The following is a 24,304-nucleotide window of genomic DNA, read 5'->3' on the forward strand; positions in this document are numbered from 1 at the left end:
GATAATAAGCATTGGGTCATTAAGAGGATTAATAGGTGTGATTCATAGGAATTGCCTAGAACACAGTAAGTGATAAAAAATGTGAATTATCATGATCTCCTTTCTTGATTATATTTATAGATATTCAGAGATGATCCTTGAATCTTTAAGAATGTACATATCAATATGTCCTGGAACAGACTCCTTCCACATTTATAAGTTTCTCTTTGTGGGAAGAAGGGCAGGACAGGAATAATTCAGGGTAAATAACCTAGGGACCAAGTCAGTGACATGGTAGGAAAAAATGGCATACTTAAAAGGTGTAATTGAGGAAAGTTTATTAAAGGTACTATTAACAAGGTGTGGGCATGTTTGGAAAAATCCAACAAAGGATGACACAAGATTCTGGGACTAGGAACAGCAGGGAGCCAATAAGCCCAAAGGGACAAGAAGATTTCAGTTACCAGAATTCACTAAAAAAGCTGTATGAGAGGACTGACTACCTGAAGGAGGTATGTCTTTGGTTCTTTTGACTTAGATAATCCATGGTGATGCATCAGAGAAGAAATTTGGGAAATAACTATCCTGATCTCACTAGCTTTTCTTCAATCATCTACCAGTATCTCCCAATAGCCAACCCTAATTGGAAACCAGAGAACAAAATAACCTGTTGATGCAGCCCATAAGGCCCAATTTCTCAAGGCAGGATGGAAAATGACAGAAATGGATCTGAGGCAGGGGGACTAGAAAAAATTGTTAGCATAGGAAGGTTGAGTCTATCAATCATTCATACCCTAATTAGTATGAATTATTTCATTCAGTAACTAGGAGTATTTCCTTTTGGCTAGCCAACTGAGAAAACAAGATCTTGAGGAAAAGAAAGAGTGAGAAGGGAGATTATTTTTAATATAAATCATTTTTGAAGAGGGCATCCTTGGTTGTTTTGAACTTACAGAGTCCATGGGTGTAATACAATGACCGTGGATAATGGGGAAGAGAGGATAACTGGAAATGAAAGTGGGGATCACAAAAGAAAGTGAGAAGGGTCAAAACCAACTTGGCATATTTTACAATTCTTCCTTTAGCCTTATTGGTCATCAAAATATCCCAACTTTATTTCCTCTGCCACCTAAAGTGATATGCCATTCAAAATGAGTAAAGAGACCCATCTAAGTAGTCAAAATTACAATACAAACATACTAAATGTCTCTAGTAATTAAATTAATGCAAACAAAAAATACATTTTTTTCTACCATCATATCAGCAGAAATAAGTGCTTGTATGAAAGAACATTTCTCTACCAAAAGTTGCTGCATCCAATTGTACAAGCACCTTGAAGAATTTCTGTCAGTAAAAATCAAACATTTTAAAAAGTACATATCTTTTGATCTAAAAATATTACTTATAGAAAATAATTAGACAAAGGTGAAAAGATTCATGTTTAAGAATATCCAGCAATATGTTGTTTATAATAGTAACATATTGAAAATAATCTCAATGTCATTTTATTATATTATGTGAATCCATATAATAATGGAATCCTATGCATTCTTATCTTTATGTTACTAAGAGTCAGTGCATTTTTAAAGTATATTTTATTGATTATATTGTTACAATAGTTCCAATTTTTCCCCTTTGCTCTCCTCCGCCCAGCACCCCCGTTCCCCAACAATCCCCTCCCCAAGTCCATGCCCATGGGTCGTATATACAAGCTCTCCTGCCTCACCCTTTCATATATTCTTTTTTTTTAAAAAAAATAATTAATTAGTTAAATATTTTAACAATAAAAAATAACAATCCCTCCCTCTCAGACTTAAGACCCTTTACAATCTTATAAAGGACAATGGACGAAGGTCTCGAGCTCCTCTAGCTGCTTCAAGCTGGACATGGTCGTCGTCCTACCTACCCTTGGGTCAAGAAATCCCTAATAAGAGTGGGGGTGTAGAGGGGAGGGTGGCCTTCCCACAAGGGGAAGGATCGTGTAAACTCCAGGTTGGTTGGCTGTCTCTGGACAATGGCATGCTTGGTTTAACAGGCTGGCATCCTTGTTGTATTCTGGGGGCAACAGGGTTAAAGGACATCATTCAATCCGTAACCACTAGATGACAAAAGACAGGTATTAATTTTTCAATGTCCCACATTAGGGAAAAGAAGGGCTTCTTTGGAGGAAGGTATGCCAGGTACATCTCACCTGTCCAAAACACTTTTGCCCATTATACTTAGTTTGGACTGAGGGAAATATTTTAGGTTTTCCCCCTCTCAGGCCTCTGGGCTCTTTCTGTCCAAGCCACTAGGATAGAAAAGAGAAACCAGTTTTAAAGTGAAGCCCACAGACCACCCCGTTCTTCACCAACCCAGCCACTTAGTGCAGCCAAACCATTGAGTCTCAGGAGGCAGCAATGCAGACAGGATTAAGTGAGGCCTATACGTACAGACAATCACTCAGGTAATGAGATCATAGGCTTATGCCCTTTGAAAACAGAAAACACATGTTAATTTATGTAACATAACCCACATACAAGTCTCTAAATCTGTAGGACTGTGTTATCGGAAAGACATCCAGTTGCAAGGCATTTGACATTCTTCTTGCCTTTAAATTAAACATCTTTGATAATGCCACAGACATAGTTTAACTTTCAAATGAAAACAAATTTTAAAAGAAAAGAAACTTTAAAGACGGTTAGTTGCACTACTTTATAGTCTACCACTGGGCATTGTGATCTTCTTTGAATTGTGATTTTTCTCCCTAAGATTACCCTCCTTGTCATTAAAGGGACTGCATTAAATCCATTTTTAATTTATCCTGTTCATTTGCATAAACACAACAAGAGCAGCAAATGATCACTTATGATCTTTAGTTCGGCTTTGCTGGAACTTACGCAAGGAACATTTAGGATGACCTTCAGTCTCCCCTTCAAGGCACAGAAGCAGATCCACATACCTGGCATTGAGCCTTGCCTGTAAACACCTGTCTTTTCCAGGTCCTCCTGGTTTTCCATTGTGCCTTAAGGTCCCTTCTAGCCGTCTTTCAGGAAAACAACCTTCATTCCTTCCCTGGAAATATTGCTATGGACCGCTCATCCATCCAAGGTACCAGGCCTTTTATCTTGTGGACTTTTATTACCTTTGAAAGTCAGTCCCAGTTGCTCAGGGCTTTTTGGTAACAACCAAAGCCCAAGCATGTCTCCTTTAGGCATGACATTCCATTCAAAGTCTTAGTTAAAAAAGAAAAAAAAAAACCTCTATTTAACAACTGGTCTTATTAGTTTTATGCAAAGAAACTTAGGTCATTACTTACTTCTTTAGAATGCCAAATTCTGGAGGGATCAGATAGGGAGAAAAATATACAGTGTGAAGGAAAATCCTTGTCCTTCTAATATTCACTGAACTTGCATTTCTATTCTTTATATTTTATTTTTTCCCCCTACTAAAAATTTTTCTGTTTGTTTTTCCATTACAGTTGTCTCACTTTTTTCCCCCTCTTGCTTCCCTGCACCCTGCCCCCCTTCTTCCACATTCAGTCTCCACCCAGTTGTCCATGTCCATGGGTCATTTACACATGCTCTTTGACTAGACCCTTCCCCTTCTTACAACTTCTCTCCCTCCCATCTCCCCCTTTGTTACTGTTAGTTTATTCCTCGTTTACATACCTCTGGTTCAATTTTGCTCATTTGTTTGTGTTGTTCATTAGTTTCCTGTAACAGTTGATAGCATAAGGTAGTTTTCTTTTGTTGCCTGGCTTATTTCGCTAAGCATAATTCTCTCCAGTTCCAATCATGTTGTTGCAAATGGTAGAAGTTCCTTCTTTCTTTCAGTACTTATTCATTGTCATTTTCCCCCTTTGTACTCATGTTCCTCTCTGTCTCTCTCTGTTTCTTCATCTTCTTAAAGCAGACCCTTTAGCATCTCTTGCAATGCTGGTTTGGTGGAGATGTATTTTTTTAGCCTTCCTTTGTCTTGGAAACTCCTTATTTCACCTTCCATTTTGAATGAGAGCCTTGCTGGGTAGAGTATTCTTGGTTATAGGCCTCTGTTTTTCATTAATTGGAATATATTTTGCCATTCCCTTCTGGCTTGTAGTGTTTCTGCTGAGAAATCTGATGATAGCCTTATTGGAGCTCCCTTGTATGTTATTAGTTGTTTCTCTCTTGCTGCTTTTAGGATTCTCTCTTTGTCTTTGAATGTTGGCATTTTAATTATGATGTGTCTTGAAGTGGGCCTGTTGGGGTTCATCTTAATTGGGACCCTCTGTGCTTCCTGGACTTGCATGATTCTTTCTCTCCTCATGTTAGGAAAGTTTTCTGTCATTAGTTTTTCAAAGAGGTTTTCTATCCCTTGCTCTTCTTCTTCTCCTTCTGGACTTCCTATGATACGGATATTATTACGTTTCATGTTGTCCTGCAGCTGTCTTAGAGCCTCTTCAGTCTTGTTCAGTCTTTTTTCATTTTGTTGTTCTGTGTGTGAGTTTTTGTCTACATTGTCCTCCAGCTCTCTGATCCAATCTTCTGCTTCCTCTAGCCTGTTTTTAATTCCTTCTACTGTGTTCTTCAATTCAGAGATCGTATTCTTCATTTCCTCCTGGCTCTTATTGATAGCTTCCATGTCCTTTTTGATGCTGGTATAATTCTCAGTAAGTTCCTTATAGTTCTTCTGAAGTTCACTGTAGTTTTCCTGGAGGATCCAGCAATACATTAAAAAGATGATACACCACGATCAAGTGGGATTCATCCCAGGGATGCAAGGATGGTTTAATATTCACAAATCAATAAATATAATACACCACCTAAACAAAATGAAAAACAAAATCACATGACCATATTAATAGATGCAGAAAAAGCATTTGATAAAGTACAACACCCATTTATGATGAAAACACTCAGCAAAATGGGAAGAGAGGGAGCATACCTCAAAATCATAAAGGCCATATATGAGAAACTTGCAGACAACAGCATAATCAAAGGAGAAAAACTGAAAGCATCTCCCCCTGAAATCAGGAACAAGACAAGGATGTCCACTCTCTCCATTCCTATTCAACATAGTCTTAGAAGTCCTAGCCACAGCAATCAGACAAGAAAAATAAATAAAGGCATCCAAATTGGAAAAGAAGAAGGAAAACTGTCATTATTTGTGAATGGCATAATAGTGTACATTGAAAACTCTATAGTCTGCACAAAAAAATACTCGACATAATAAGTAAATTTGTCAAAATAGCAGGGTACAAATAAATATTCAGAAATCGAAGGCATTTCTGTACACCAACAATGAAATCTCAGAGATAGAAATTAGAATAAGATTCCATTTAGTATAGCAACAAGAAAAATAAAGTACCTAGGAATAAACTTAACCAAGGAGGTAACAGACCTGTACTCGGAAACCTATATAACACTGAAGAAAGAAATTAAGGAAGATATAAATAAATGGAAGTATATACCATGTTTATAGATGGGAAAAATCAACATCATTAAAATGTCCATACCACCCAAAGCAATTTATGGATTCAGTGCAATCCCTATTAAAATACCGATGACATATTTCACAGACCTAGAAAAAATACTTCAAAAATTGATATAGAATAAAAAAGGACCCCAAATAGCCTCAGCAATGTTGAGACAGAAAAACACAGTAGGAGGAATGACAATACCATATGTCTAACTATACTACAAGGCCACTGTAATCTAAACAGTCTGGTTCTGTCATAAGAATAGACATATAGATCAATGAAACAGAATAGAGAGCCCAGAAATAAACCCAGGTCTATGTGGTAAAATAATATTTGACAAACAGAGAAAGAACATAAAATGGACTGAAAATAGGCTCTTCAACAAATGGTGCTGGGAGAACTGGGAAGGGATGAGAAAAAAAATAAAACTCAATCACCAACTTACATCATACACCAGGATGAACTCAAGATGGTTAAAAGATTTAAATGTATGCCATAATACCATAAAAGTCCTAGGTGAAAACAGGCAGGAAAATTTCAGATATGCCACGTAGCAATATTTTTGTTGATATATCTCCTAAGGCAAGGGAAATAAAGGGAAGAGTAAACAAATTGGATTACACCAAACTAAAGAGTTTCTGCTCACCAAAAGAAAGCATCAGCTCGATGAAAAGGGAACCAACCATATGGGAAGCTATATTTGCCAATGATACCTCAGACAAGAGATTGATCTCCAAAATAGATAAAGAACTTATATGTCTCAACATCAAGAAGGTAGACAATCAAATTAAAAAATAGGCAAAGGACCTGAACAAACAGTTCTCCAAGAAGTACTTGGAGAATCTCAATGAGATACCACTTCACACTGCTCAGAAAGGCCATCGTCAACTAATCAACAAACAAGTGCTGGTGAGGATGCGAAGAAAAGGGACCCCTAGTGCACTGTTGGTGGGAATGCAGACTAGTGCAGCCACTGTGGGAAATGAGTTCTGAATTTCCTCAAAGAACTAAAAATGGAACTGCCTTTTCATCCAGTGATTCCACTGCTGAGTTAATACCCAAAGAATCCTGAAATGGAACCCTGGCTGCTGTGGCTCAGTGGATTGAGTGTTGGTCTGCGAACCAAGTGTCACTGGTTCGATCCCCAGTCAGGGCACATGACTAGGTTGCATGTCAGGTCCCCAGTTGGGGGCATGAGTGAGAGGCAACCACACAGTGATGTTTCTCTCCCTCTCTTTCTCCTTTCCCCTCTCTCTAAAAACAAACAAACAAACAAGTAAATAAAAATGTGCAATTGATTAAACACCACAATATAAATAATACTTTATATCAGGTGGTGGTTTTATGGGTGATTTCATTTTTGTATATTTTTCTTTCATAAGTATGCAATACATGTCTAAAAATATTTTTTAAAAATAAAAAATGATTAGAAATGTCTGATGGTTGAAAGAACATAATTAGAAAGCTGAACTCTTTAGAAGTTTGGAAGATAAAAATCAAATATAACTCTTAGTTAACTTACATTTTCCAAATAACAAAGATTACTCTGTATTTGCCTTTGAAAGTAGCATCTCCACTTTGTGTTTATAGATTGTTTATTAACCTGTATAAAGTTTTCAAAGTTAAGTCTGAAGGTTTTACTTCTTCACTCTAAAGTTTTCAGGACAGGAAGATTTTACTGCAGATCTTTGTTGTTACTTGAGCTTACCTCCATTTAACTTAAAGATTTCTGTGTTTTTCTTTAAAATAGATATCCAGAGGGGAGGGAATAGGGAAATAAATGGAGAGAAGAGGAAGGGTCTAGTCAAGAAACTATTATAAATGACCCATGGAAATGGACAACAGGGCGGGGATTGACAGAGGGAACAGGGGGATGGGCGGGGCAGGGAGAACAATGGGGGGAAAATGGGACAACTGTAATAGAACAACAATAAAAATAAAATAAAATAAAATAGGTATCCAAAGGGAAAGGGGAGTGGAGACAGGTAGAAAAGAGCAAAGGAGGGATAGATGGTGATGAAAGGAGACTAGACTTTGGATAGTGAACACACAATAAATAAACAGATGATATATTATAGAACTATACATATTAAACCTACATAATTTTATTAACCAATGTGACAACAATAAATTCAATAAAAATAGATTTCTCCAAAATCTTAAAATTATTTAACAGATAAACAGGTATGACCCGCTTAGTTTCTAAATTAGATGTTGAATTGACTTGAAAAATGATACTTCCAGCACTGCAAATTAAAGTTGTGTAGAGATGAAGGTAAACAATATGTCATCCATTCAGGCAGTCAATAATATCTATTGAATACCTAATATAGCAGTGGGCAAAACAGACTTAGTTTCTGCTTTCACGAAAAGAGAGATTTCACTTAGGACTGGAAAAATGGTCAGAAGAAATAATAATTAGGTGAATAATTGCAGAAGCACTACTTCAGGGAGAACAACTAGCTTCTGAAATTTTCAAGAAGCAGGAAAAAGCATAAAATGCTTCAAGACCTAATATGAATGAGGAAGAATATAGCTAGAGTGTAGAGAGAAGGTGAAAAGGAAAATGAAAATGGAGAGACTGCAACCTGATTATACAGGTCCATGTAGGCAAAGTAACACTCTTAAACTCAATAAGAAGCAATTGTAGAGGATAACATAATCAATTGTACCTTTTATAAAGGTCACTTTCCAAAATTTCCTTTGCTATAATAATAGCCATTAAGTTTTGTGGGAGTACTTGAAAGTTTCCAAGGCCCATCCACACACATTAGCTTTCCACATCCTGTTGGGTAGATAGATTTTCCCCCATTTTACTTAGGAAGAAACTTAACTTCACAAAATAATCGAACTCACAAATATCATGAAAAGGAGCACACTAATAATGCTAATTGAGATATTCTGACTAAATGTTATACTCCTTATTACCTTACTTTGGATGCTAAGCATATCACTGGTGTTTAATTAGGCACATCATCTTTCCATTAGCTTTTAAAACTTTAATCTTGAATCTTGGTTTGCAGTGCTGGCTGAAAAAGGTGACAGGATTAAGCAAAAAAAAAAAAAAAAAAAAAAAAATAGAAATAAAAAAAGCAAAAAGACACGCCAAAAACCAGAGGATAAAGGGGGGATAAATAGTGATGGAAGGAGACTTGACTTTGGGTGGTGAATATACAATACAATATACAGATGATGTATTATGGAATTGTATACCTGACACCTATATAATTTTGTTAATCAATGTCACCACAATAAATTCAATAAAAAGGTAAACAATAATAAATAGAAAAAATAAAACTTTAATCTTGAAAAGGTAGGGCAAGACAACTCTTTGGAATCCACTTACTTTTTTTTAATAGAAAAATAAAAGTCCCATGGATCTGGAGAAAAAGTTGAGTGTTCCACTTAGGGGAAATCAGACTAACAGTGGATTATTTGTACAAGATGAACTGCACTCAATATCAGTAATACTGTTTTCCAGAATTTTGATTATGGGACATGAAAATATAATAAAACAAAATAGAAAAAACGTTAAGGTAGATGAACACCAAATAGGGTACAATACGTAATGCAAGTAAACAGAGAAAAATGGAAAGCACTTGCCAGTAAGTTCAGATGAAACCAATTATTAGAGAATGTTTTCCAAAGAAATGGTTTTAATAGTAGCTATAGCCAAACAAAAAGATACATCTTCAAAAACATACACCAAACTATGGAGTATGACTTGGGTACATACAGATAAGTACTACTTATCAGCAAGGCTATATCTATCTCTAAGTGTACAATGAATGAACTGAAGCCAAGACAATCCATTTATTTTGGTTATTCTCCTGATTAATGTGGAGACCCAAATAACTGAGTGAACCAGAGCAATCAACAGCAATCTTGAGGATGACCAAAATGAATAAAGTGACTGTACCTAACTCAAGAAGTCAATCAGTCAAGTGAATAAGTGCTTGTATATAGCGGAGGTGCCTCACACACCCTAGGCTCAATTGGAAGTTGCTCTGTCCAGCAGAGGCTTTGTGACCACGGCGGAATAAACTTTTACCCAGGACATTTTATTATGTCTGGGGGAAGGAAGGTGGCTGCCTCTCTAGTGGAGAACAGCAATTAGACCTTCTTCCCTTATGCCTTTTATTGAGGAGGATACACATGAGAGATACAAGGTCAAGATTCATGAATCATCAATAGTTTGGAGACATTAGGATTACAGTTGACAGTAACAGATTACATGTACTAGTACAGAGGGTACAGTGACCAGTCTCCATCAGAGTCTATCAAACATCTTGACATCACACTGGCATTAGGTGCAAGGTTTCATACATTCCTACCTAGAGACTGTTTATGTTATACTACAGATAAAGAAAGCAGAGCGAGTTCTAAAGCATAAAAGCATAATAAGCATTTTTCAAATCTAGTTCCCATGGCAACCCTCTCAGTGGTTTTCAGTCATGTTTCACACACAGCCTTATGTTGAGACTTAAACACAAACATGGCCATAATGCTGGCAGCAGTTATGCTCAGGCTGGGGCTACAATTCCCTAAACCATGAGGAGCGGTTGCCTACACTTGTATACACTGGCTGTATGCCCAGAATTGTTCTAGAGGCTGTAGGAGCTATAGTTCGAAGACATAGTCTGTGCCCTAAATGAACATACACTTTTGTTGGGGGTCATAAGTTGTACATATATAAACTATCAAAACATAAACTTAAGTATAGAGTACACAATATGGTATCTGCTGTATGGCTGCAGAGATTGGTATGAGCTGGAGTGAGCAAACTTAAGTTAAACATTGAAGAAAAGATTTGAATTTTTGAATAAAAGGAAGAAGAACTGTGGCACATATTCGCTGAGTGCTTCCAAAAAATCTGTATATCCCTTCTGAAATCAGCACTGAATTGTTTGGAAACCTATTCCATTCACAGCTCTCAGCCAAGTGCTTTAGGCAAAGTTCACTCTAGTTTCAGGTGTAAATCATAATTCCATTCTCCTGGCATTAGAGACTACCTTAGGGAAGGGCATGTAACCCAAGCCTATATGAATTACTACATATTATTCCTCTGGGCCCAATAATTAAGTTAAAGTAGATAACTGAAAGGATTCTGAGTAAATTGCATTTTCTGGGAATGTTGGGATACAGATTCTTCTCTTCTATTGGATAGTATATTTTGAAGATTTAAAGCTTCTAGTCATTTAAAACCAAATAATATGTGTGTGGTGGGGAACCCGGGAGTTGCCAAAAATCTACTATGTAGACCTTGAGGGTTGGTATGGACACTATTCAAAGCAGAGTGGAAGAAGTTCACAGTAAAACTGGATCCTTGGTAATATCACTAAGCTACTATATCAATGCTTGCCTAAAGCCAAAATTATCTCTGGATTTTTCAGTTATATTAACTAGTAAATTTTCTTTATTTGAATGCAATAAGGTTTTTCCCAATCATTCATCTGACTTCAACAAAGGATTCATGTTGACGAATGGTGGACAATCATATTGGAAAATGAAGAGTGCCCATATTCTAGAGAAACTTGAGCAACAGGGATAGAATTTCGAACTTAACTTGATATGCAATTAAGAATCATGATTTCTACCTAGAAAAGAAAATTATGTAAATAAAGTGGTGACCTAGGAATATTGATTAGTACAAGGTGAAAAGAATGGATTGCAGGAGAAAGAACAATAAGAAAACAGGAAAATACTGTAGGAGGAATTGTGGGCCTCGCCCATGGTGACAATGATGGAAATGTAGAGAAAAGGATAGAGAAGAGGCAACAAAATAAATTGGTTTAAAAAATAAGTTCTGAAGGTGGACTGCATCTATTCAACTATTCACATAATCTCATTACTTTTTGACACTTGAAACTTAGGGTGATTACACATATTTCAAAAATTAATCTTTTTTAAACTTCAATTTCTACATGCAAGTTGGAGATAAAAATAACACATTTTGAGGTTATAATTATGATTAAATGTGTAAATACATGTAAAGTACTTAGAAGGATATGTAGCATATAGTAATATTTTTTAAATGTTAGCTATTATTCAAACACTTTTCCAAGGCAGAATCTACAGTATAGTGACTGACTGAAGGAAATAAAAAAGCAAAGAGGACTATATTAGGCCACATCTGTCCTAGCTCCCAGTCTACCATACAAGCTGCACTAAATTTGAGCAATTTTCTTAACCTTTTGGAGAATCCAACAAGTCATTAAAAATGTGTTTTTAGACTAGATGATCTCTAGGGTTGTATACAGGTCTAATATCTTATGAATCTATAATAACTAAATTGCAAAACATATATAGTATTATATATACTATATGTTACATAGTATACTATATATTTAATTACATGTAGTATCAATATATTATATTAAGATATATATTTGTATTTAGTTATATAGTAAAATTATATAAAACATTCAAGGTATTAATTAATTTAATCCAACAACACTCTAAGGTCAACATTTTAATTTTTTAATTTTTATTACAATTTTAAACAACGTGACTATATTAACTTTCTTTTTATTACAATATTTTATAGTATTTTTCATTAAAATTTATCCCCCTATACCCTCTTTTACCTCCACCCAACCCCTCCTACCTACAATCAGCACATTATTGTCCCTATCCATGAATTTTTTCCCTTTCTTCTTTTTCTTTGTTCCCTCCACCCACTCCCAATTCCCCCAAGAGCTGTCAACCTGCTTTCTATCTATGAGTCTGTCTCTATTTCTGCTTCTTAATTCAGTTTATTCATTAGATTTCACATATCAGTGAGATCATGTGGTAATTGTCTTTCTCTGACTGGCTTATTTCACTTAACATAATGTTCTCTAGGTCCATCCATGCTGTCCCAAAGGTAAAATTTCCTTTTTATGGCTGAGCAGTATTCCATTGTGTAATTGTACCATAATTGTTTTATCCACTCATCTACTGATAGACACTTGGGTGCTTCCAAACATTGGCTATTGTAAATAATGCTTCAATGAACATAGGGGTGCATATATTCTTTCAAATTAGTGTTTTAGGCTCCCTCAAATATATTCCCAGAAGTAGGATCACAGCTCAAAAGGCAGTTGCATATTTAATTCTTTAAAGAAACTTCATACTGTTTTCTACAGTGGCTGCACCAGTCTGCATTTCCATCAACAGTGCAAAAGTGTTCTGCTTTCTCTGCATCCTAGCCAGCATTTGCTGTTTGTTGACTTGTTGATGAAGACCATTCTTACAGGTGTGAGGTGATAGCTCATTGTGGTTTTAATTTGCATTTCTCTGATGATTAGTGATGTTGAGTATTTTTCATATGTCTATTGGTCACCTGTATAGCCTTTTTGGAGAAGTGCCTATTCAGGTCCTTTGTCCATTTTTAAAATTTGATTGTTTATTTTTTGTTGTTGCTGAGTTTTAAAAGTGGTTTATAAATTTTGGATATTTACCTCTTATCAGATGTGTTGGCAAATATATTCTCTTATTCTGTGAGTTATCTTTTCATTTTGTTAATTGTTTCTTAAGCTGTGCATAATTTTTTTACTTTGATACAGTCTCATTTGTTGATTTTTTCTTTTGTTTCCCCTGACAGAGGAGATATAGCAGAAAAAACACTGCTATGAGAAATGTTTGAGATTTTACTTCCTATGTTTTCTTCTAGGATTTTTATGGTTTGAAGTGTAATATTTAAGTCTTTAAGCCATTTTGAGTTTATGCTTGTGTGTGACAGTTTCATTTTTTTGTGCATAAATATCCAGTCTTCCCAACACCATTTATTGAATAAACTATCTTTAGCCCATTGTATGTTTTTGCTACCTTTGTCAAATATTTACTAAAAAGGTGTGAGTTTATTTCTGGGTTCTCTATTCTGTTCCACTGATCTGTGTATCTGTTTTTATGCCAGTACAATGCTGTTTTGATTACTGTGGCCTAATAGTATAGTTTGATATTTGGTAGTGTGATTCCTCCAACTTTTTTCTTTCTCAGGATTACTGTTGCTATGCAGGGCCTTTTGTGGTTGCATATAAATGTTTGAAATATTTCTTCTAGTTTTGTGAAATATGACATTGGAATTTTTTAAATCATTTTTATTGTTATTTTATTACAGTTGTCCCAATTCTTTCCCCCTTTGCCCTCCTCCACCTATCCCACCCCCCTGCTCCCACATTTAATTCCCACACTGTTGTCCATGTCTGTGGGCCATTCATACATCCACTTGTTTCCCCCTTGTCTCCTATATAAACCTACAACTCCCTTGTCGTGGTGGCAGCCCCAAGTGAAGGCAGCCACACTTCACCCACTGCCCCTCACCCACCAACGGCCTCTCCGGCCACGGAGATGAGCTGGAAACTTGAACATGGCATCCTGCTGTGACTGCGTGAAAAGAAAGCCCATGCCCGTGTTCACCAGCCCTGTTCCACGGCCTAGCCTCGCCGGCCGGACCTGCCCTCAGTTCTCAGCCAAGAGCCCAGAGGCCGCTTTATCAAAACAAGGCCCAGGCCAGTTCTGTCCTCCAGAAAGGAACCCAGTACACCTGCCCCGTAATACCTTCAAAGTCCACGAGAACCACCACCTGCCGCCTGGGGGTGGGGTGGGGCAGCAAAAAGAACCCACGATAGCCATCGAACCTCAGAAAAGGTGGGAAACCATTCCACCTGTGTTACCAGCAGGGCGTGGAGGAGAGCGGAAAAGTGGAGGCCTGCCTAATGGTAAAATAACCGTCAACAACAGTTTCATACATACTCTTTAACTAGTCCTTTTCTCTTCTTTTCATCATTTCTCCCCCTCCTCCCTCCACTCTGGTTGCTGTCAGTCTGTTCCATGTTTCCATGCCTCTGGTTCTATTTTGTTTCTTAGTTTATTTTGTTCATTAGATTCCTTTTATTGGTGAGATCATATGGGATTTGTCTTTCACCGACTGACTTATTTCACTTAGCATAATATTCTGAAGTTCCTTCATGCCATTGCAAAAAGTAGGAGTTCCTTCTTTCTTTCTGTTGTGTAGTATTCCATTATGCAAATGTACCACAGTGTATTGAATCTATAGACTGTTTTGGGTAGCATGAATATTTTAGTGATTTTAATTTTCCTTATACATGAACATGGTATGTGCTTCTCCTTATTTGTATCTTCTTCCATTTTAAAGGTGGATTCTTTTCATTTGTTTCCAGGTACATTTCATTTCTTTCTTTATCTAATTTTTGACCCATTCATTATTTGATAATGTTATTTAGCCTCCATGTATTTGAATATTTTGAGTTTTTTAATTGGTTTTGACTTCTAGGTTTAAGCTATTACGATCCAAGTGAATGTTTGATATGATTTTAATTTTCTCAAATCAGTTAAGTTTTATTTTGTGTCCTACCATGTGGTCTATCTTTGACAATTATTCATGTGTGCTTGAGAAGAATATGTGACTTCTGGCGAAGATGGAGGCATAGGTAGACACACTGTATATTCTTCACAGCTAAGAAAGAATTTACATCCACCTCAACACTAAAGAACAAAACAAAACAAAACAGAAGATCTAGAAAATCAAACTACATGGAAGTTCAACAAAGAAATAAAGAAGAACTACACAGCCAGACAGGTGGGAGGGGCAGAGCTAGAGCAGAAAGAAGATGGTTGGCTGCAGCAGCTGGCAGTGCAACTGTGGCAGCAGCGGGACGGGGGCTGTAACCAAGGCAAAAAGTGAAGTCATACATTTTAAACCTGGGAAGCAATCTCAGCCCCAGACAAGACCACACAACTCATGGTTCCAGTGCTGAGGAAAATAGAGCCACATTACTTCTGATTGAAAACCAGTGGAAGTTTGTGTGGAGGAAGAAACTGCCAGTCTCTCAATGGAGTCAGCTTGTTTTGTGCAGAAAGTAGTAGGAGTGCCTGGAAAAGGGGTGAGTGTGGAGCAAGTGGAATTATTCCCTCTAAGACTCAGCCCCCACCTACAGTGCCACAACGTGGTGAAATGGGTCGCAAGCACTGACAAATGCCTAAGGATTTACAATGTAACAGGTGCAACAGCTCCACACAGAGGCAAACACAAAAAGCTGTCAAGATGAGGAGACAGAAATATATACCAAAAGAGGGGGCAGATTAAAGTTCTAGTGGGAGAACTGAGCAATGAAGAGATAGCCAACCTAACAGATGTACAGTTCAAAACACTGGTGATAACAATGCTCACAGATTTGACAAACAAGATTAAGTATGACAGTGAAGAAATGAAGGCTATACTGAGTGAAACAAAGGAAAATCCACATGAAATTAGTGGTGAAGGGAAGGAAACCAGAGCTCAAATCAGTGAATTGAAACACAAGGAATAAATAGTCAACCAGTACAGAAGGAGGAAAGAAGATTAGAAAAAAATGAGGGAGGGTTAGGGACTTCTGGGACAACTTTAAATGTGCCAACATCCAAATCATAGGGGCTCAAGAAGAAGAAGAGGAAGAGTCAGAAATTGAAACATTATGTGAAAAATAATGAAGAAAATTTTCTCTAATTTGGTGAAGGAAATAGACATACAAGTCAGAAAGCACAGAGAATCCCAGACAAACTAGGCCCAAGGAGGACCACACCAAAACACATAATAATTAAAATGCTAAAGGTTAAAGATAAAGAGAGAATCTTAAAAGCAGCAAGAGAAAAACAGAGATACATATAAAGGGGTACCTATAAGACTATCAACTGATTTCTCAAAAGAAACTTTGCACTCAAGAAGAGACTGGCAAGAAATATTCAAAGTGATAAAAAGCAAGAACCTATAACCAAGACTACTCTATCCAGCAAAGTTATCATTTAGAATGGAAGGGTAGTTAAAATGCTTCCCATACATGATAAAGCTAAAGGAGTTCATCATCATAATATTGCATTATTATATGCAATATTAAAGGGACTTACTTAAGAAAAAGAAGATCAAAACTATGAACATGGAAATGACAATAAAATCTCAACTATCAACAACAGAATCTAAAAAATAAAAACAGAAAGAAACTAAGCAGACAACTGGTGTAGGAAAAGAATCATAGGTATGAGAAGCATGTGGAGGGGTTTCAACTGGGAGGGGGAAGAGAGAGTAGTGGGGAAATGGTGCAGCTATTAAGAAGCATAGTAGGGGGGTGCAGAATAAACAGAGGGATGTTACGAATAGTACAGGAAAGTGTAAAACCAAAGAACTCATATGCATGGCCCATGGACATGAGCTAAGGGGGGTGGATTGCTGGAGGGAAGGGAGTACTCAGCAGAGGGGGAAAAAGGAAAAAAATTGGGACAACTGTAACAGTGTAATCAATAAAATATACAAAAAAAATGTGTATTCTGTTGCATTGGGATGAGACATTCTGTAAATGCCAATTAAATCCATTTGATATAATGTGCTGTTTCCTTGTTGATTTTTTATTGAGAATGGGGTGTTAAAATCTCCTATGATGACTGTATTGCTGTCAATCTTTTTCTTAAAGTCCTCCAGAATTTTCTTTGTATATTTAGGTGCTCCCATGTTGGGTACATATATGTTTACAAGGGTTATATCTTCTTGTTGGACTACTCCTTTTAAGTATTATATAGTGACCTTTTTTTTCTTGTTATAGCCTTTGTTTCAAAGTCTATGTTATATGATATAAATATTGCTACCCCAGCATTTTTTTTCATGTCCATTTGCTTGGAATATTTTTTCCATCCCTTCACTTTCAGCCTATGTAGCTCTTTTTTTTCTGAGGTGGGTTTCTTCTAGACAGCATATATGCAGGTCACGTTTTCTTATCCATTCAGCTACCTTATGCTTTTATTGGAACACTTAATCTATTTACATTTAATGTCATTATGGATATTGATATGACTGACAATTTTTTCCTTTGTGCCTGTAATCCTCCCCCTCTCTCACTTTCTTCTTCTTCTTCTCATTCTTCTTCCTTCTTCTTCCTCCTTCTTCCTCCCTTCTTTTTTCTTCCTTCTTCCTTCTTCCTTCTTCTTTCTTTCTTTCTTTCTTCTTCTTCTTCTTCTTCTTCTTCTTCTTCTTCTTCTTCTTCTTCTTCTTCTTCTTCTTCTTCTTCTTCTTCTTCTTCTTCTTCTTCTTCATTCTTCCTCTTGTCCCCCTCCTCTGCCTTCTCCTTCTTCTTAAAGCAGTCCCTTTAGCATCTCTTGCAATTCTGGTTTGGTAGAAATGTGCTCCTTTAGCCTTTTTTTTTTTTTTTTTTTTTTTGGCTGGGAGACTCTTTATTCACTTTCTATTTTAAATGAAAGCCTTGCTGGATAGAGTAGTCTTGGTTGTAGGTCCTTGATTTTAATTACATGGAATACTTCATGCCAATCCCTTATGGCTTGTAGTGTCTCTGTTGAGAAATAAGCTGACACACTGATTGGAGCTGCCTTGTTTCTCTCCTGCTGCCTTTAAGATTCTTTTATTGTTTTTAAGCTTTTGCATTTTAATTGTGGTGTGTTTTGGTGTGAGTCTCTTTGGGTTAATCTTGATTGGAACTCTCTCTGTGCTTCATCAACTTATGTGTCTTTTTCCTTCACATGATTAGGGAAGTTTTCTGTCATTATTTCTTCTGACAGGTTTTGTATATCTTTCTCTCTTTATTTTCCTTCTAGTATCACTGTAATGTGAATATTGTTACATTCCATGTTGTCTCAAAGCTCCTTTAAACCATCCTTGTTCTTTCACAGTCTTTTTTATTCTTGTGTGCTGTTTTATTTCTAATTTTTCTTCCAAACTGCTGATTCAGTCCCCTGCTTCATCTAGCCTGCTTTTAATTCTTTCTAGTGTATTCTTCATATAAGATACTGCATTCTTCATTTTAAACTGCTTTTTATTCATAGTTTCTATGTCCTTTTACATGCTGATTAGTTCTAAGTTCCTTGAGCATACTTTTAACCATTACTTTGAACTCTATGTCTGATAGACTTGACACAATTTCGTTTAGCATTTTTTCTGGGGTTTATTCTTTTCCTTTCATTTGGCTGTTGTTTTCTTTGTGCCCACATTTTAGCTGTATCTTTTTATTTGCTTTTATGTATTTGACAAATCTGCTTTGACTCTTTGACTTTATGGGGTGGCCATTTGTGGTAGGAGTTCTGTGGGACCCAGTGGTGCAGCCTACTTAATATTCTGATCTGGATACTCTAGGAATGTCCTTTGTGTGAGTTATGTGGACTCTCCTGTTAGATTTTGGTCTTGAATGTTTTGGCCTATTTGTTGACGGGATCTCCACCTCTAGCTGGCTGATTGAGAAGCTCAACCCCCACCACATCATGTAAGCTTTTGTACAGGAGCTGACAGAACAAAGCAAAACAACACAAAAACAGAAAAAGCAAACCCCAACTAAAACAGTGAAATCAATGTCAAAAGAGCAAAGAACAATAAAAGTTAAATGATAAAGATACATAAAATAGTAGAGAAAGAAAAAAATAATAAAGAATAAGAGAATACCACAGGGAAAAAGTGATTATGAGAAGAGAAATGGAAGAGAACCAATAGGAGTAATATAAAGAGAAAAATGAGAAGAGGAAACAAAGAAAGAATAAAAAATAACAAAAATTACAAGAGGAAAGAAAAAGGGGAAATTGTGTATGCAAAGTAAGAGTAAGAGCAGCAAAAATAAAAAAAATGAAAAAGATAAAAAAGCTATGAAATAGAAAAAGTAATGAAAATAATGACAAAGAACAAAGTGGAGGACTTCTGGCCAAGATGGAGGCGTAGACAAGCACGCTGCATCTCCCTCCACAACTAAGAAGGAATACAACTACCTCAAAACTAGAAACAACCAGCAGTTCCAGAAAATCAAACTACATGGAAGTCCAGCAAACAAAGATATAAAGAAGAAATACTCATCCAGACAGCGAGGAGGGGCGGAGCCGGGGCTGAGAGGACGAGGTGCTGTGGTGGTAGTAGTGGTGGCAGCCGCAGGCTGGCGGAAAATGCAGTCACACATTTTAAACAGTCAGAAGGGACACCTGGGGAGCTTTCCCAGCTCCTCACCAGACCTTGCAGCTCATGGTCCCAGCACCAGGGAAGATCAAGAACTCATTGCTTCTGACTGTGAAGATCAGTGGGGGTTGGGGTGAAGGCAAAAACTGCCAGTCTCTCAGTAGAGTACACTTGCTTAAAAGGCCCCAACGGCCCTAGAGCATCCGTGGACCCACCCACTCTGGGAATGACAGCCAGGGCAACAACTAGAGGGGCGACAGTCCGGTGTGGAAGTGGGAGAGGTGCCTGGAAGAGGGGCGAGTGCTGGGGAGGCGGCATTGTTCCCTCTTAGACCCCTCCCCCACATATAGTACCACAACGTGGTGAAACATTTCGCCCTGTACTGACAAATCACTAAGGCTCTGCTCCTTACAATGTAATAGGAGCAACAGCTCTACCTAATACACAGAGGCAAACAAACACAGAAGCCCGTCAAAATGAGGGGACAGAGAACTATGGCCCAAAAGGGGGAACGGATCAAGGTTCCAGTGGGAGAACTAAGTGATGAGGAGATAGCCAACCTAACGGACAAAGAGATAGCCAACTTAACAGATGTAGAGTTCAGAACATTGTGATAAAGATGCTCACAGGCTTGATAGATATGCTTAAGTACAGCAAACATATAAGGGAAGAAGTGAAGGCTATACTAAGTGAAACAAAGGAAAATCCACATAAAACCAATGGTGAAGGGAAGTAAACCAGGGTTCTAATCAATGAGTTGGAACATAAGGAAGAAAAAAAAAAAACAGTCAAGCAGTGCGGAATGAGGAAACAAGAATTGAAAAAAATGAGGGTAGGCTTAGGAACCTCTGGGGCAACTTTAAACATGCCAACATCCAAATCATAGGGATGCCAGAAGGAGAAGAGGAAGAGCAAGAAATTCAAAGCTTATGTGAAAAAATAATAGAGGAAAAATTTCCAAATTTGGCAAAGGAAATAGACATATAAATCCAGGAAGCACAGAGTCCCAAACAAGCTAGACCCAAATAGGACCACACCAAGACACATCATAATTAAAATGCCAAAGTTTAAAGATAAAGAGAAAATCTTAAAAGCAGCAAGAGAAAAGTGGAGAGTTACCTACAAATGGGTGCCTATAAGACTCTCAGATGACTTCTGAAAAGAAACTTTGCAGGCAAGAAGGGGCTAGCAAGAAGTATTTAAGGTGATGAAAAGCAAGGACCTACAGCCAAGATCACTCTATCCAGCAAAGCTATCATTTAGAATGGAAGGGCAGATAAAGTGCTTCCCAGACAAGGTAAAGCTAAAAGAGTTCATTATCACCAAGCCGTTATTGCATGAAATGTTAAAGAGAGTTACTTAAGAAAAAGACCAAAACTGTGAACACTAAAATAATAACAAACTCACACTATCAACAACTGACTCTAAAAAATAAAAACAAAATCCAATTAGGCAAACCAGAATAGGAACAGAATCACAGGTATAGGGATCATTTGGAGGGTTATCAGCTGGGAGAGGGAAACAGGAGAAATGGGGAAATGGTGCAGGGATTAAGAAGCATAATTGGTTGGTATGAAATAGACAGGGGGAACTTAAGAATAATATAGGAAAGGGTGAAGAAAAAGAACTTATATGCATGACCCATGGACATGAACTAAGGGGGGTGGTATTGCTGTGGAAAGGGGGATACTGGGCAGAGAGGAGCAAAGGGGATAAAATTGGGACTACTATAACAACATAATCAGCAGAATATACTTTAAAAAAAGACAGGTATTGGTGAAAAAACAGAAAGATAAGTTAATAGAACAGAAAAGATACCAGGAATAGACCCACAGAAATAGTGCAAACTGATCTTTGATAAAGTAGCAAAGGCAATTCAATCAAGAAAGATAATATTTAAACAAATCGTTCTAGGACAACTGGGCATTCACATGCAAAAAAATAATGTAGGTAAGACGTTACACTTTTTACAAAAATTAACTCAAAATGAATCATAGACTTAAATGTAAAACACAAAACTATAACTCCTAGAAGGTAACATACAAGAAAACCTATGTGGTTATTGCCAAGTCCAAGTTTGGCAATAACTTATTTGATATAGTACCAAAAGCATAATTAATTAAAATTGTTAGGCTTTATTAAAATTTAAAACTTCTGCTCTACATTCGTCACTCTTAAGAGATAAGTCACAGAACCGAAGAAAATCTTTGCAAAAACACTTAGCAGATAAAGTACTGGTGTTCAAAATACATTTTTAAACTTTTAAAAATCAGCAGCACAAAAACAAACACAATTTTTAAAAATTTATTTATTTATTTTTTGGTTTTTCAATTACAGTTTTCCCTTTTTCTCCCAATTTCTCTCCCCCTCTCCCGCAATCATATCCCTTCCCGTTGTCCATGTCCATGAGTCATTTATATACGTTCTTTGACTAAACCCTTCTCTTACTTATCCCCCTTCTCTCCCTCCCCGCAAACACAATTTTTAAATGGGCAAAATATCTGAACCAACACCTCACCAAAGAACATCTATAGATAGCAATAAGCATATAAAATGGTGTTCCACATTATACATCATTAGGGAATTGTCAATTAAACAACACTGATATACAACTACAAACCCATTAGAATGGCCAAAATCCGAAAAAGTGACAACACCAAATACTGCCAAAAATGTGTAACAATAGAATTTGTTTTCATTGCTGTTAGCAACTCAAAATGGTTCAGGTACTTTGGAAGACAGTTTGGCAGTTTCTTACAAAATTAAACATACTATTTTTACCCTATGATCCAGCAAATGTCCTCCTTATTATTTACACAAATAGATTTAAAAACTTACATCTATAAAAAAAAAAAAACTGCACACAGATGTGTATAGCCTCTTTTTTCAAAATTTCTAAAACTGGAAACATCAAAATGTTCTTTAACAAGTCAGTAAATAGACAAACCATGATGCATCCATACAAAGGAATATTATTGAGCAGTAAAAAGGATATCAAAAGACATAAAGAAATCCTAAATGCACACTGCCAAGTAAAATAAGCCAACCTGATAAAGATGAATGCTCCATTATTTCACCTATATGACATTCTGGAAACAAAAACTATGAAGTCAGTAAAAAGAGCAATGATTGATAGAGATTTAAAGTTTTGGATAGATGAACAGTTTAAGCATAAATTTATAGGGAAGTGAAGTTTTTCTGTATGATATAGTAATAAAGGATACATGTCATTATGCATTTGTCAAAACCCATAGGATGTACAACGCATAAATTTAACCTTAATGGAAATTATCGATTTAATAATGAATTAATATTGTCTCATTATTTGTAACAAACATACCACACTAATGAAAGATGTTAAAAATAGAGAACTTTGTTGGGAGGTGAGGAGCATAAGAAAACTTTTTGTATTTTTAAATAAATTTTATCTTTAAACCTAAAAGTGCTCAAAAATAAAGTCTATTAATTATATTTTTAAAAGAATGAAAACGATCTATAAATTAAAAAAGTAAAAAATAAATTTAAAAAAATTTAAGTATATTTTATTGATTATACTGTTACAGTAGTTCCAACTTTTCCTCCTTTGCTCCCCTCTTCCCAGCACCACCCCTCCACCAGCAATCTCACCCCCTCAGTCCATGCCCACGGTTTGTACATATAAGTTCTCTGGCTTCACCCTTTCCTATATTCTTATCTCTCCTTCTTTTTAAAATAACTAATTAAATAATTAAATTTTTTAACAATAAAAAAATAACAATCCCCCCTTTCAGACTTAAGACCTTTATAATCTTATAAAGGACAATGGGCAAATATTTTGAGCTCCTCTAGCTGCTTCAAGCTTCACATGGTTGTCGTCTTCCCTACCCTTGGGTCCAGAAATCCCTAATAAGAGTGGGGGTGTAGCAGGGAGGGTGGCCTTCCCACATGGGGAAGGATCATGCAGACTCCAAGTCAGTTGGCTGTCCACGGACAATGGCGTGCTTTGTTTAACAGGCTGGCATCCTTGTTGTATTCTGGGGGCAACAGATTTAGCAACAGGGTTAAAAGACATCATTCAATCCATAACCACTAGATGACAAAAGGCAGGTATTAATTTTCGAATGTCCCACATTAGGAAAAAAAAGGGCTTCTTTGGAGGAAGGTGTGCCTGGCATGTCTCCCCTGCCCAAAACCCTTTAGCCCATTATACTTAGTTTGGGCTGAGGGAAACATTTCAGGTTTTCCCGCTCTCAGACCTCTGGGCCCTTTCTGTCCAACCCATTAGGATAGAAAAGAGAAACTAGTTTTAAAGTGAACCCACAGACCACCCCATTCTTTGCCAACCAGCCACTTAGTTCAGCCAAACCTTTGAGTCTCAGGAAGCAGCGATGCAGGCAGGATGAAGTGAGACCTATATGTACAATCACTCAGGTAATGAGATCACAGGCTATGCTCTCTGGTTCAATTTTTCTCATTTGTTTGTGTTGTTCATTAGTTTTCTGTAATATGTGATAGCATAAAATATTTTTCTTTCATTGCCTGGCTTATTTCACTAAGCATAATTCTCTCTAATTCTATCCATGTTGTTGTAAATGGTAGAAGTTCTTTCTTTATGCTACATAGTATTCCATTGTGTAAATGTACCACAGTTTTTTTGATCCACTGATCTACAGATGGGCACTTAGGTTGTTTCTAGCACTTGTCTATTGTAAATAGTGCTGCTATGAACATAGGGGTACATAGGTTCTTTTGAATTGGTGTTTTAGACATTTTTTGATATAATCCTAGCAATAAAATTCCTGCTTCAAAAGGCAGTTTCATTTTTAGTATTTTTTGAGGAAAATCCTAACTGTTTTCCATAATGGCTGCACCAGTCTGCATTCCCAACAGCAGGGCACCAGGGTTCCCTTTTCTCCGCATCCTCGCCAGTACAAGTTGCTTGTTGATTTGTTGATGATGTATATTCTGACTGGTGTGAGGTGGTATCTCCT

This window comes from Furipterus horrens, unplaced genomic scaffold, assembly GCF_987537825.1.
Source record: "Furipterus horrens unplaced genomic scaffold, mFurHor1.1.pri manual_scaffold_17, whole genome shotgun sequence".
Classification (NCBI taxonomy): Eukaryota; Metazoa; Chordata; class Mammalia; order Chiroptera; family Furipteridae; genus Furipterus; species Furipterus horrens.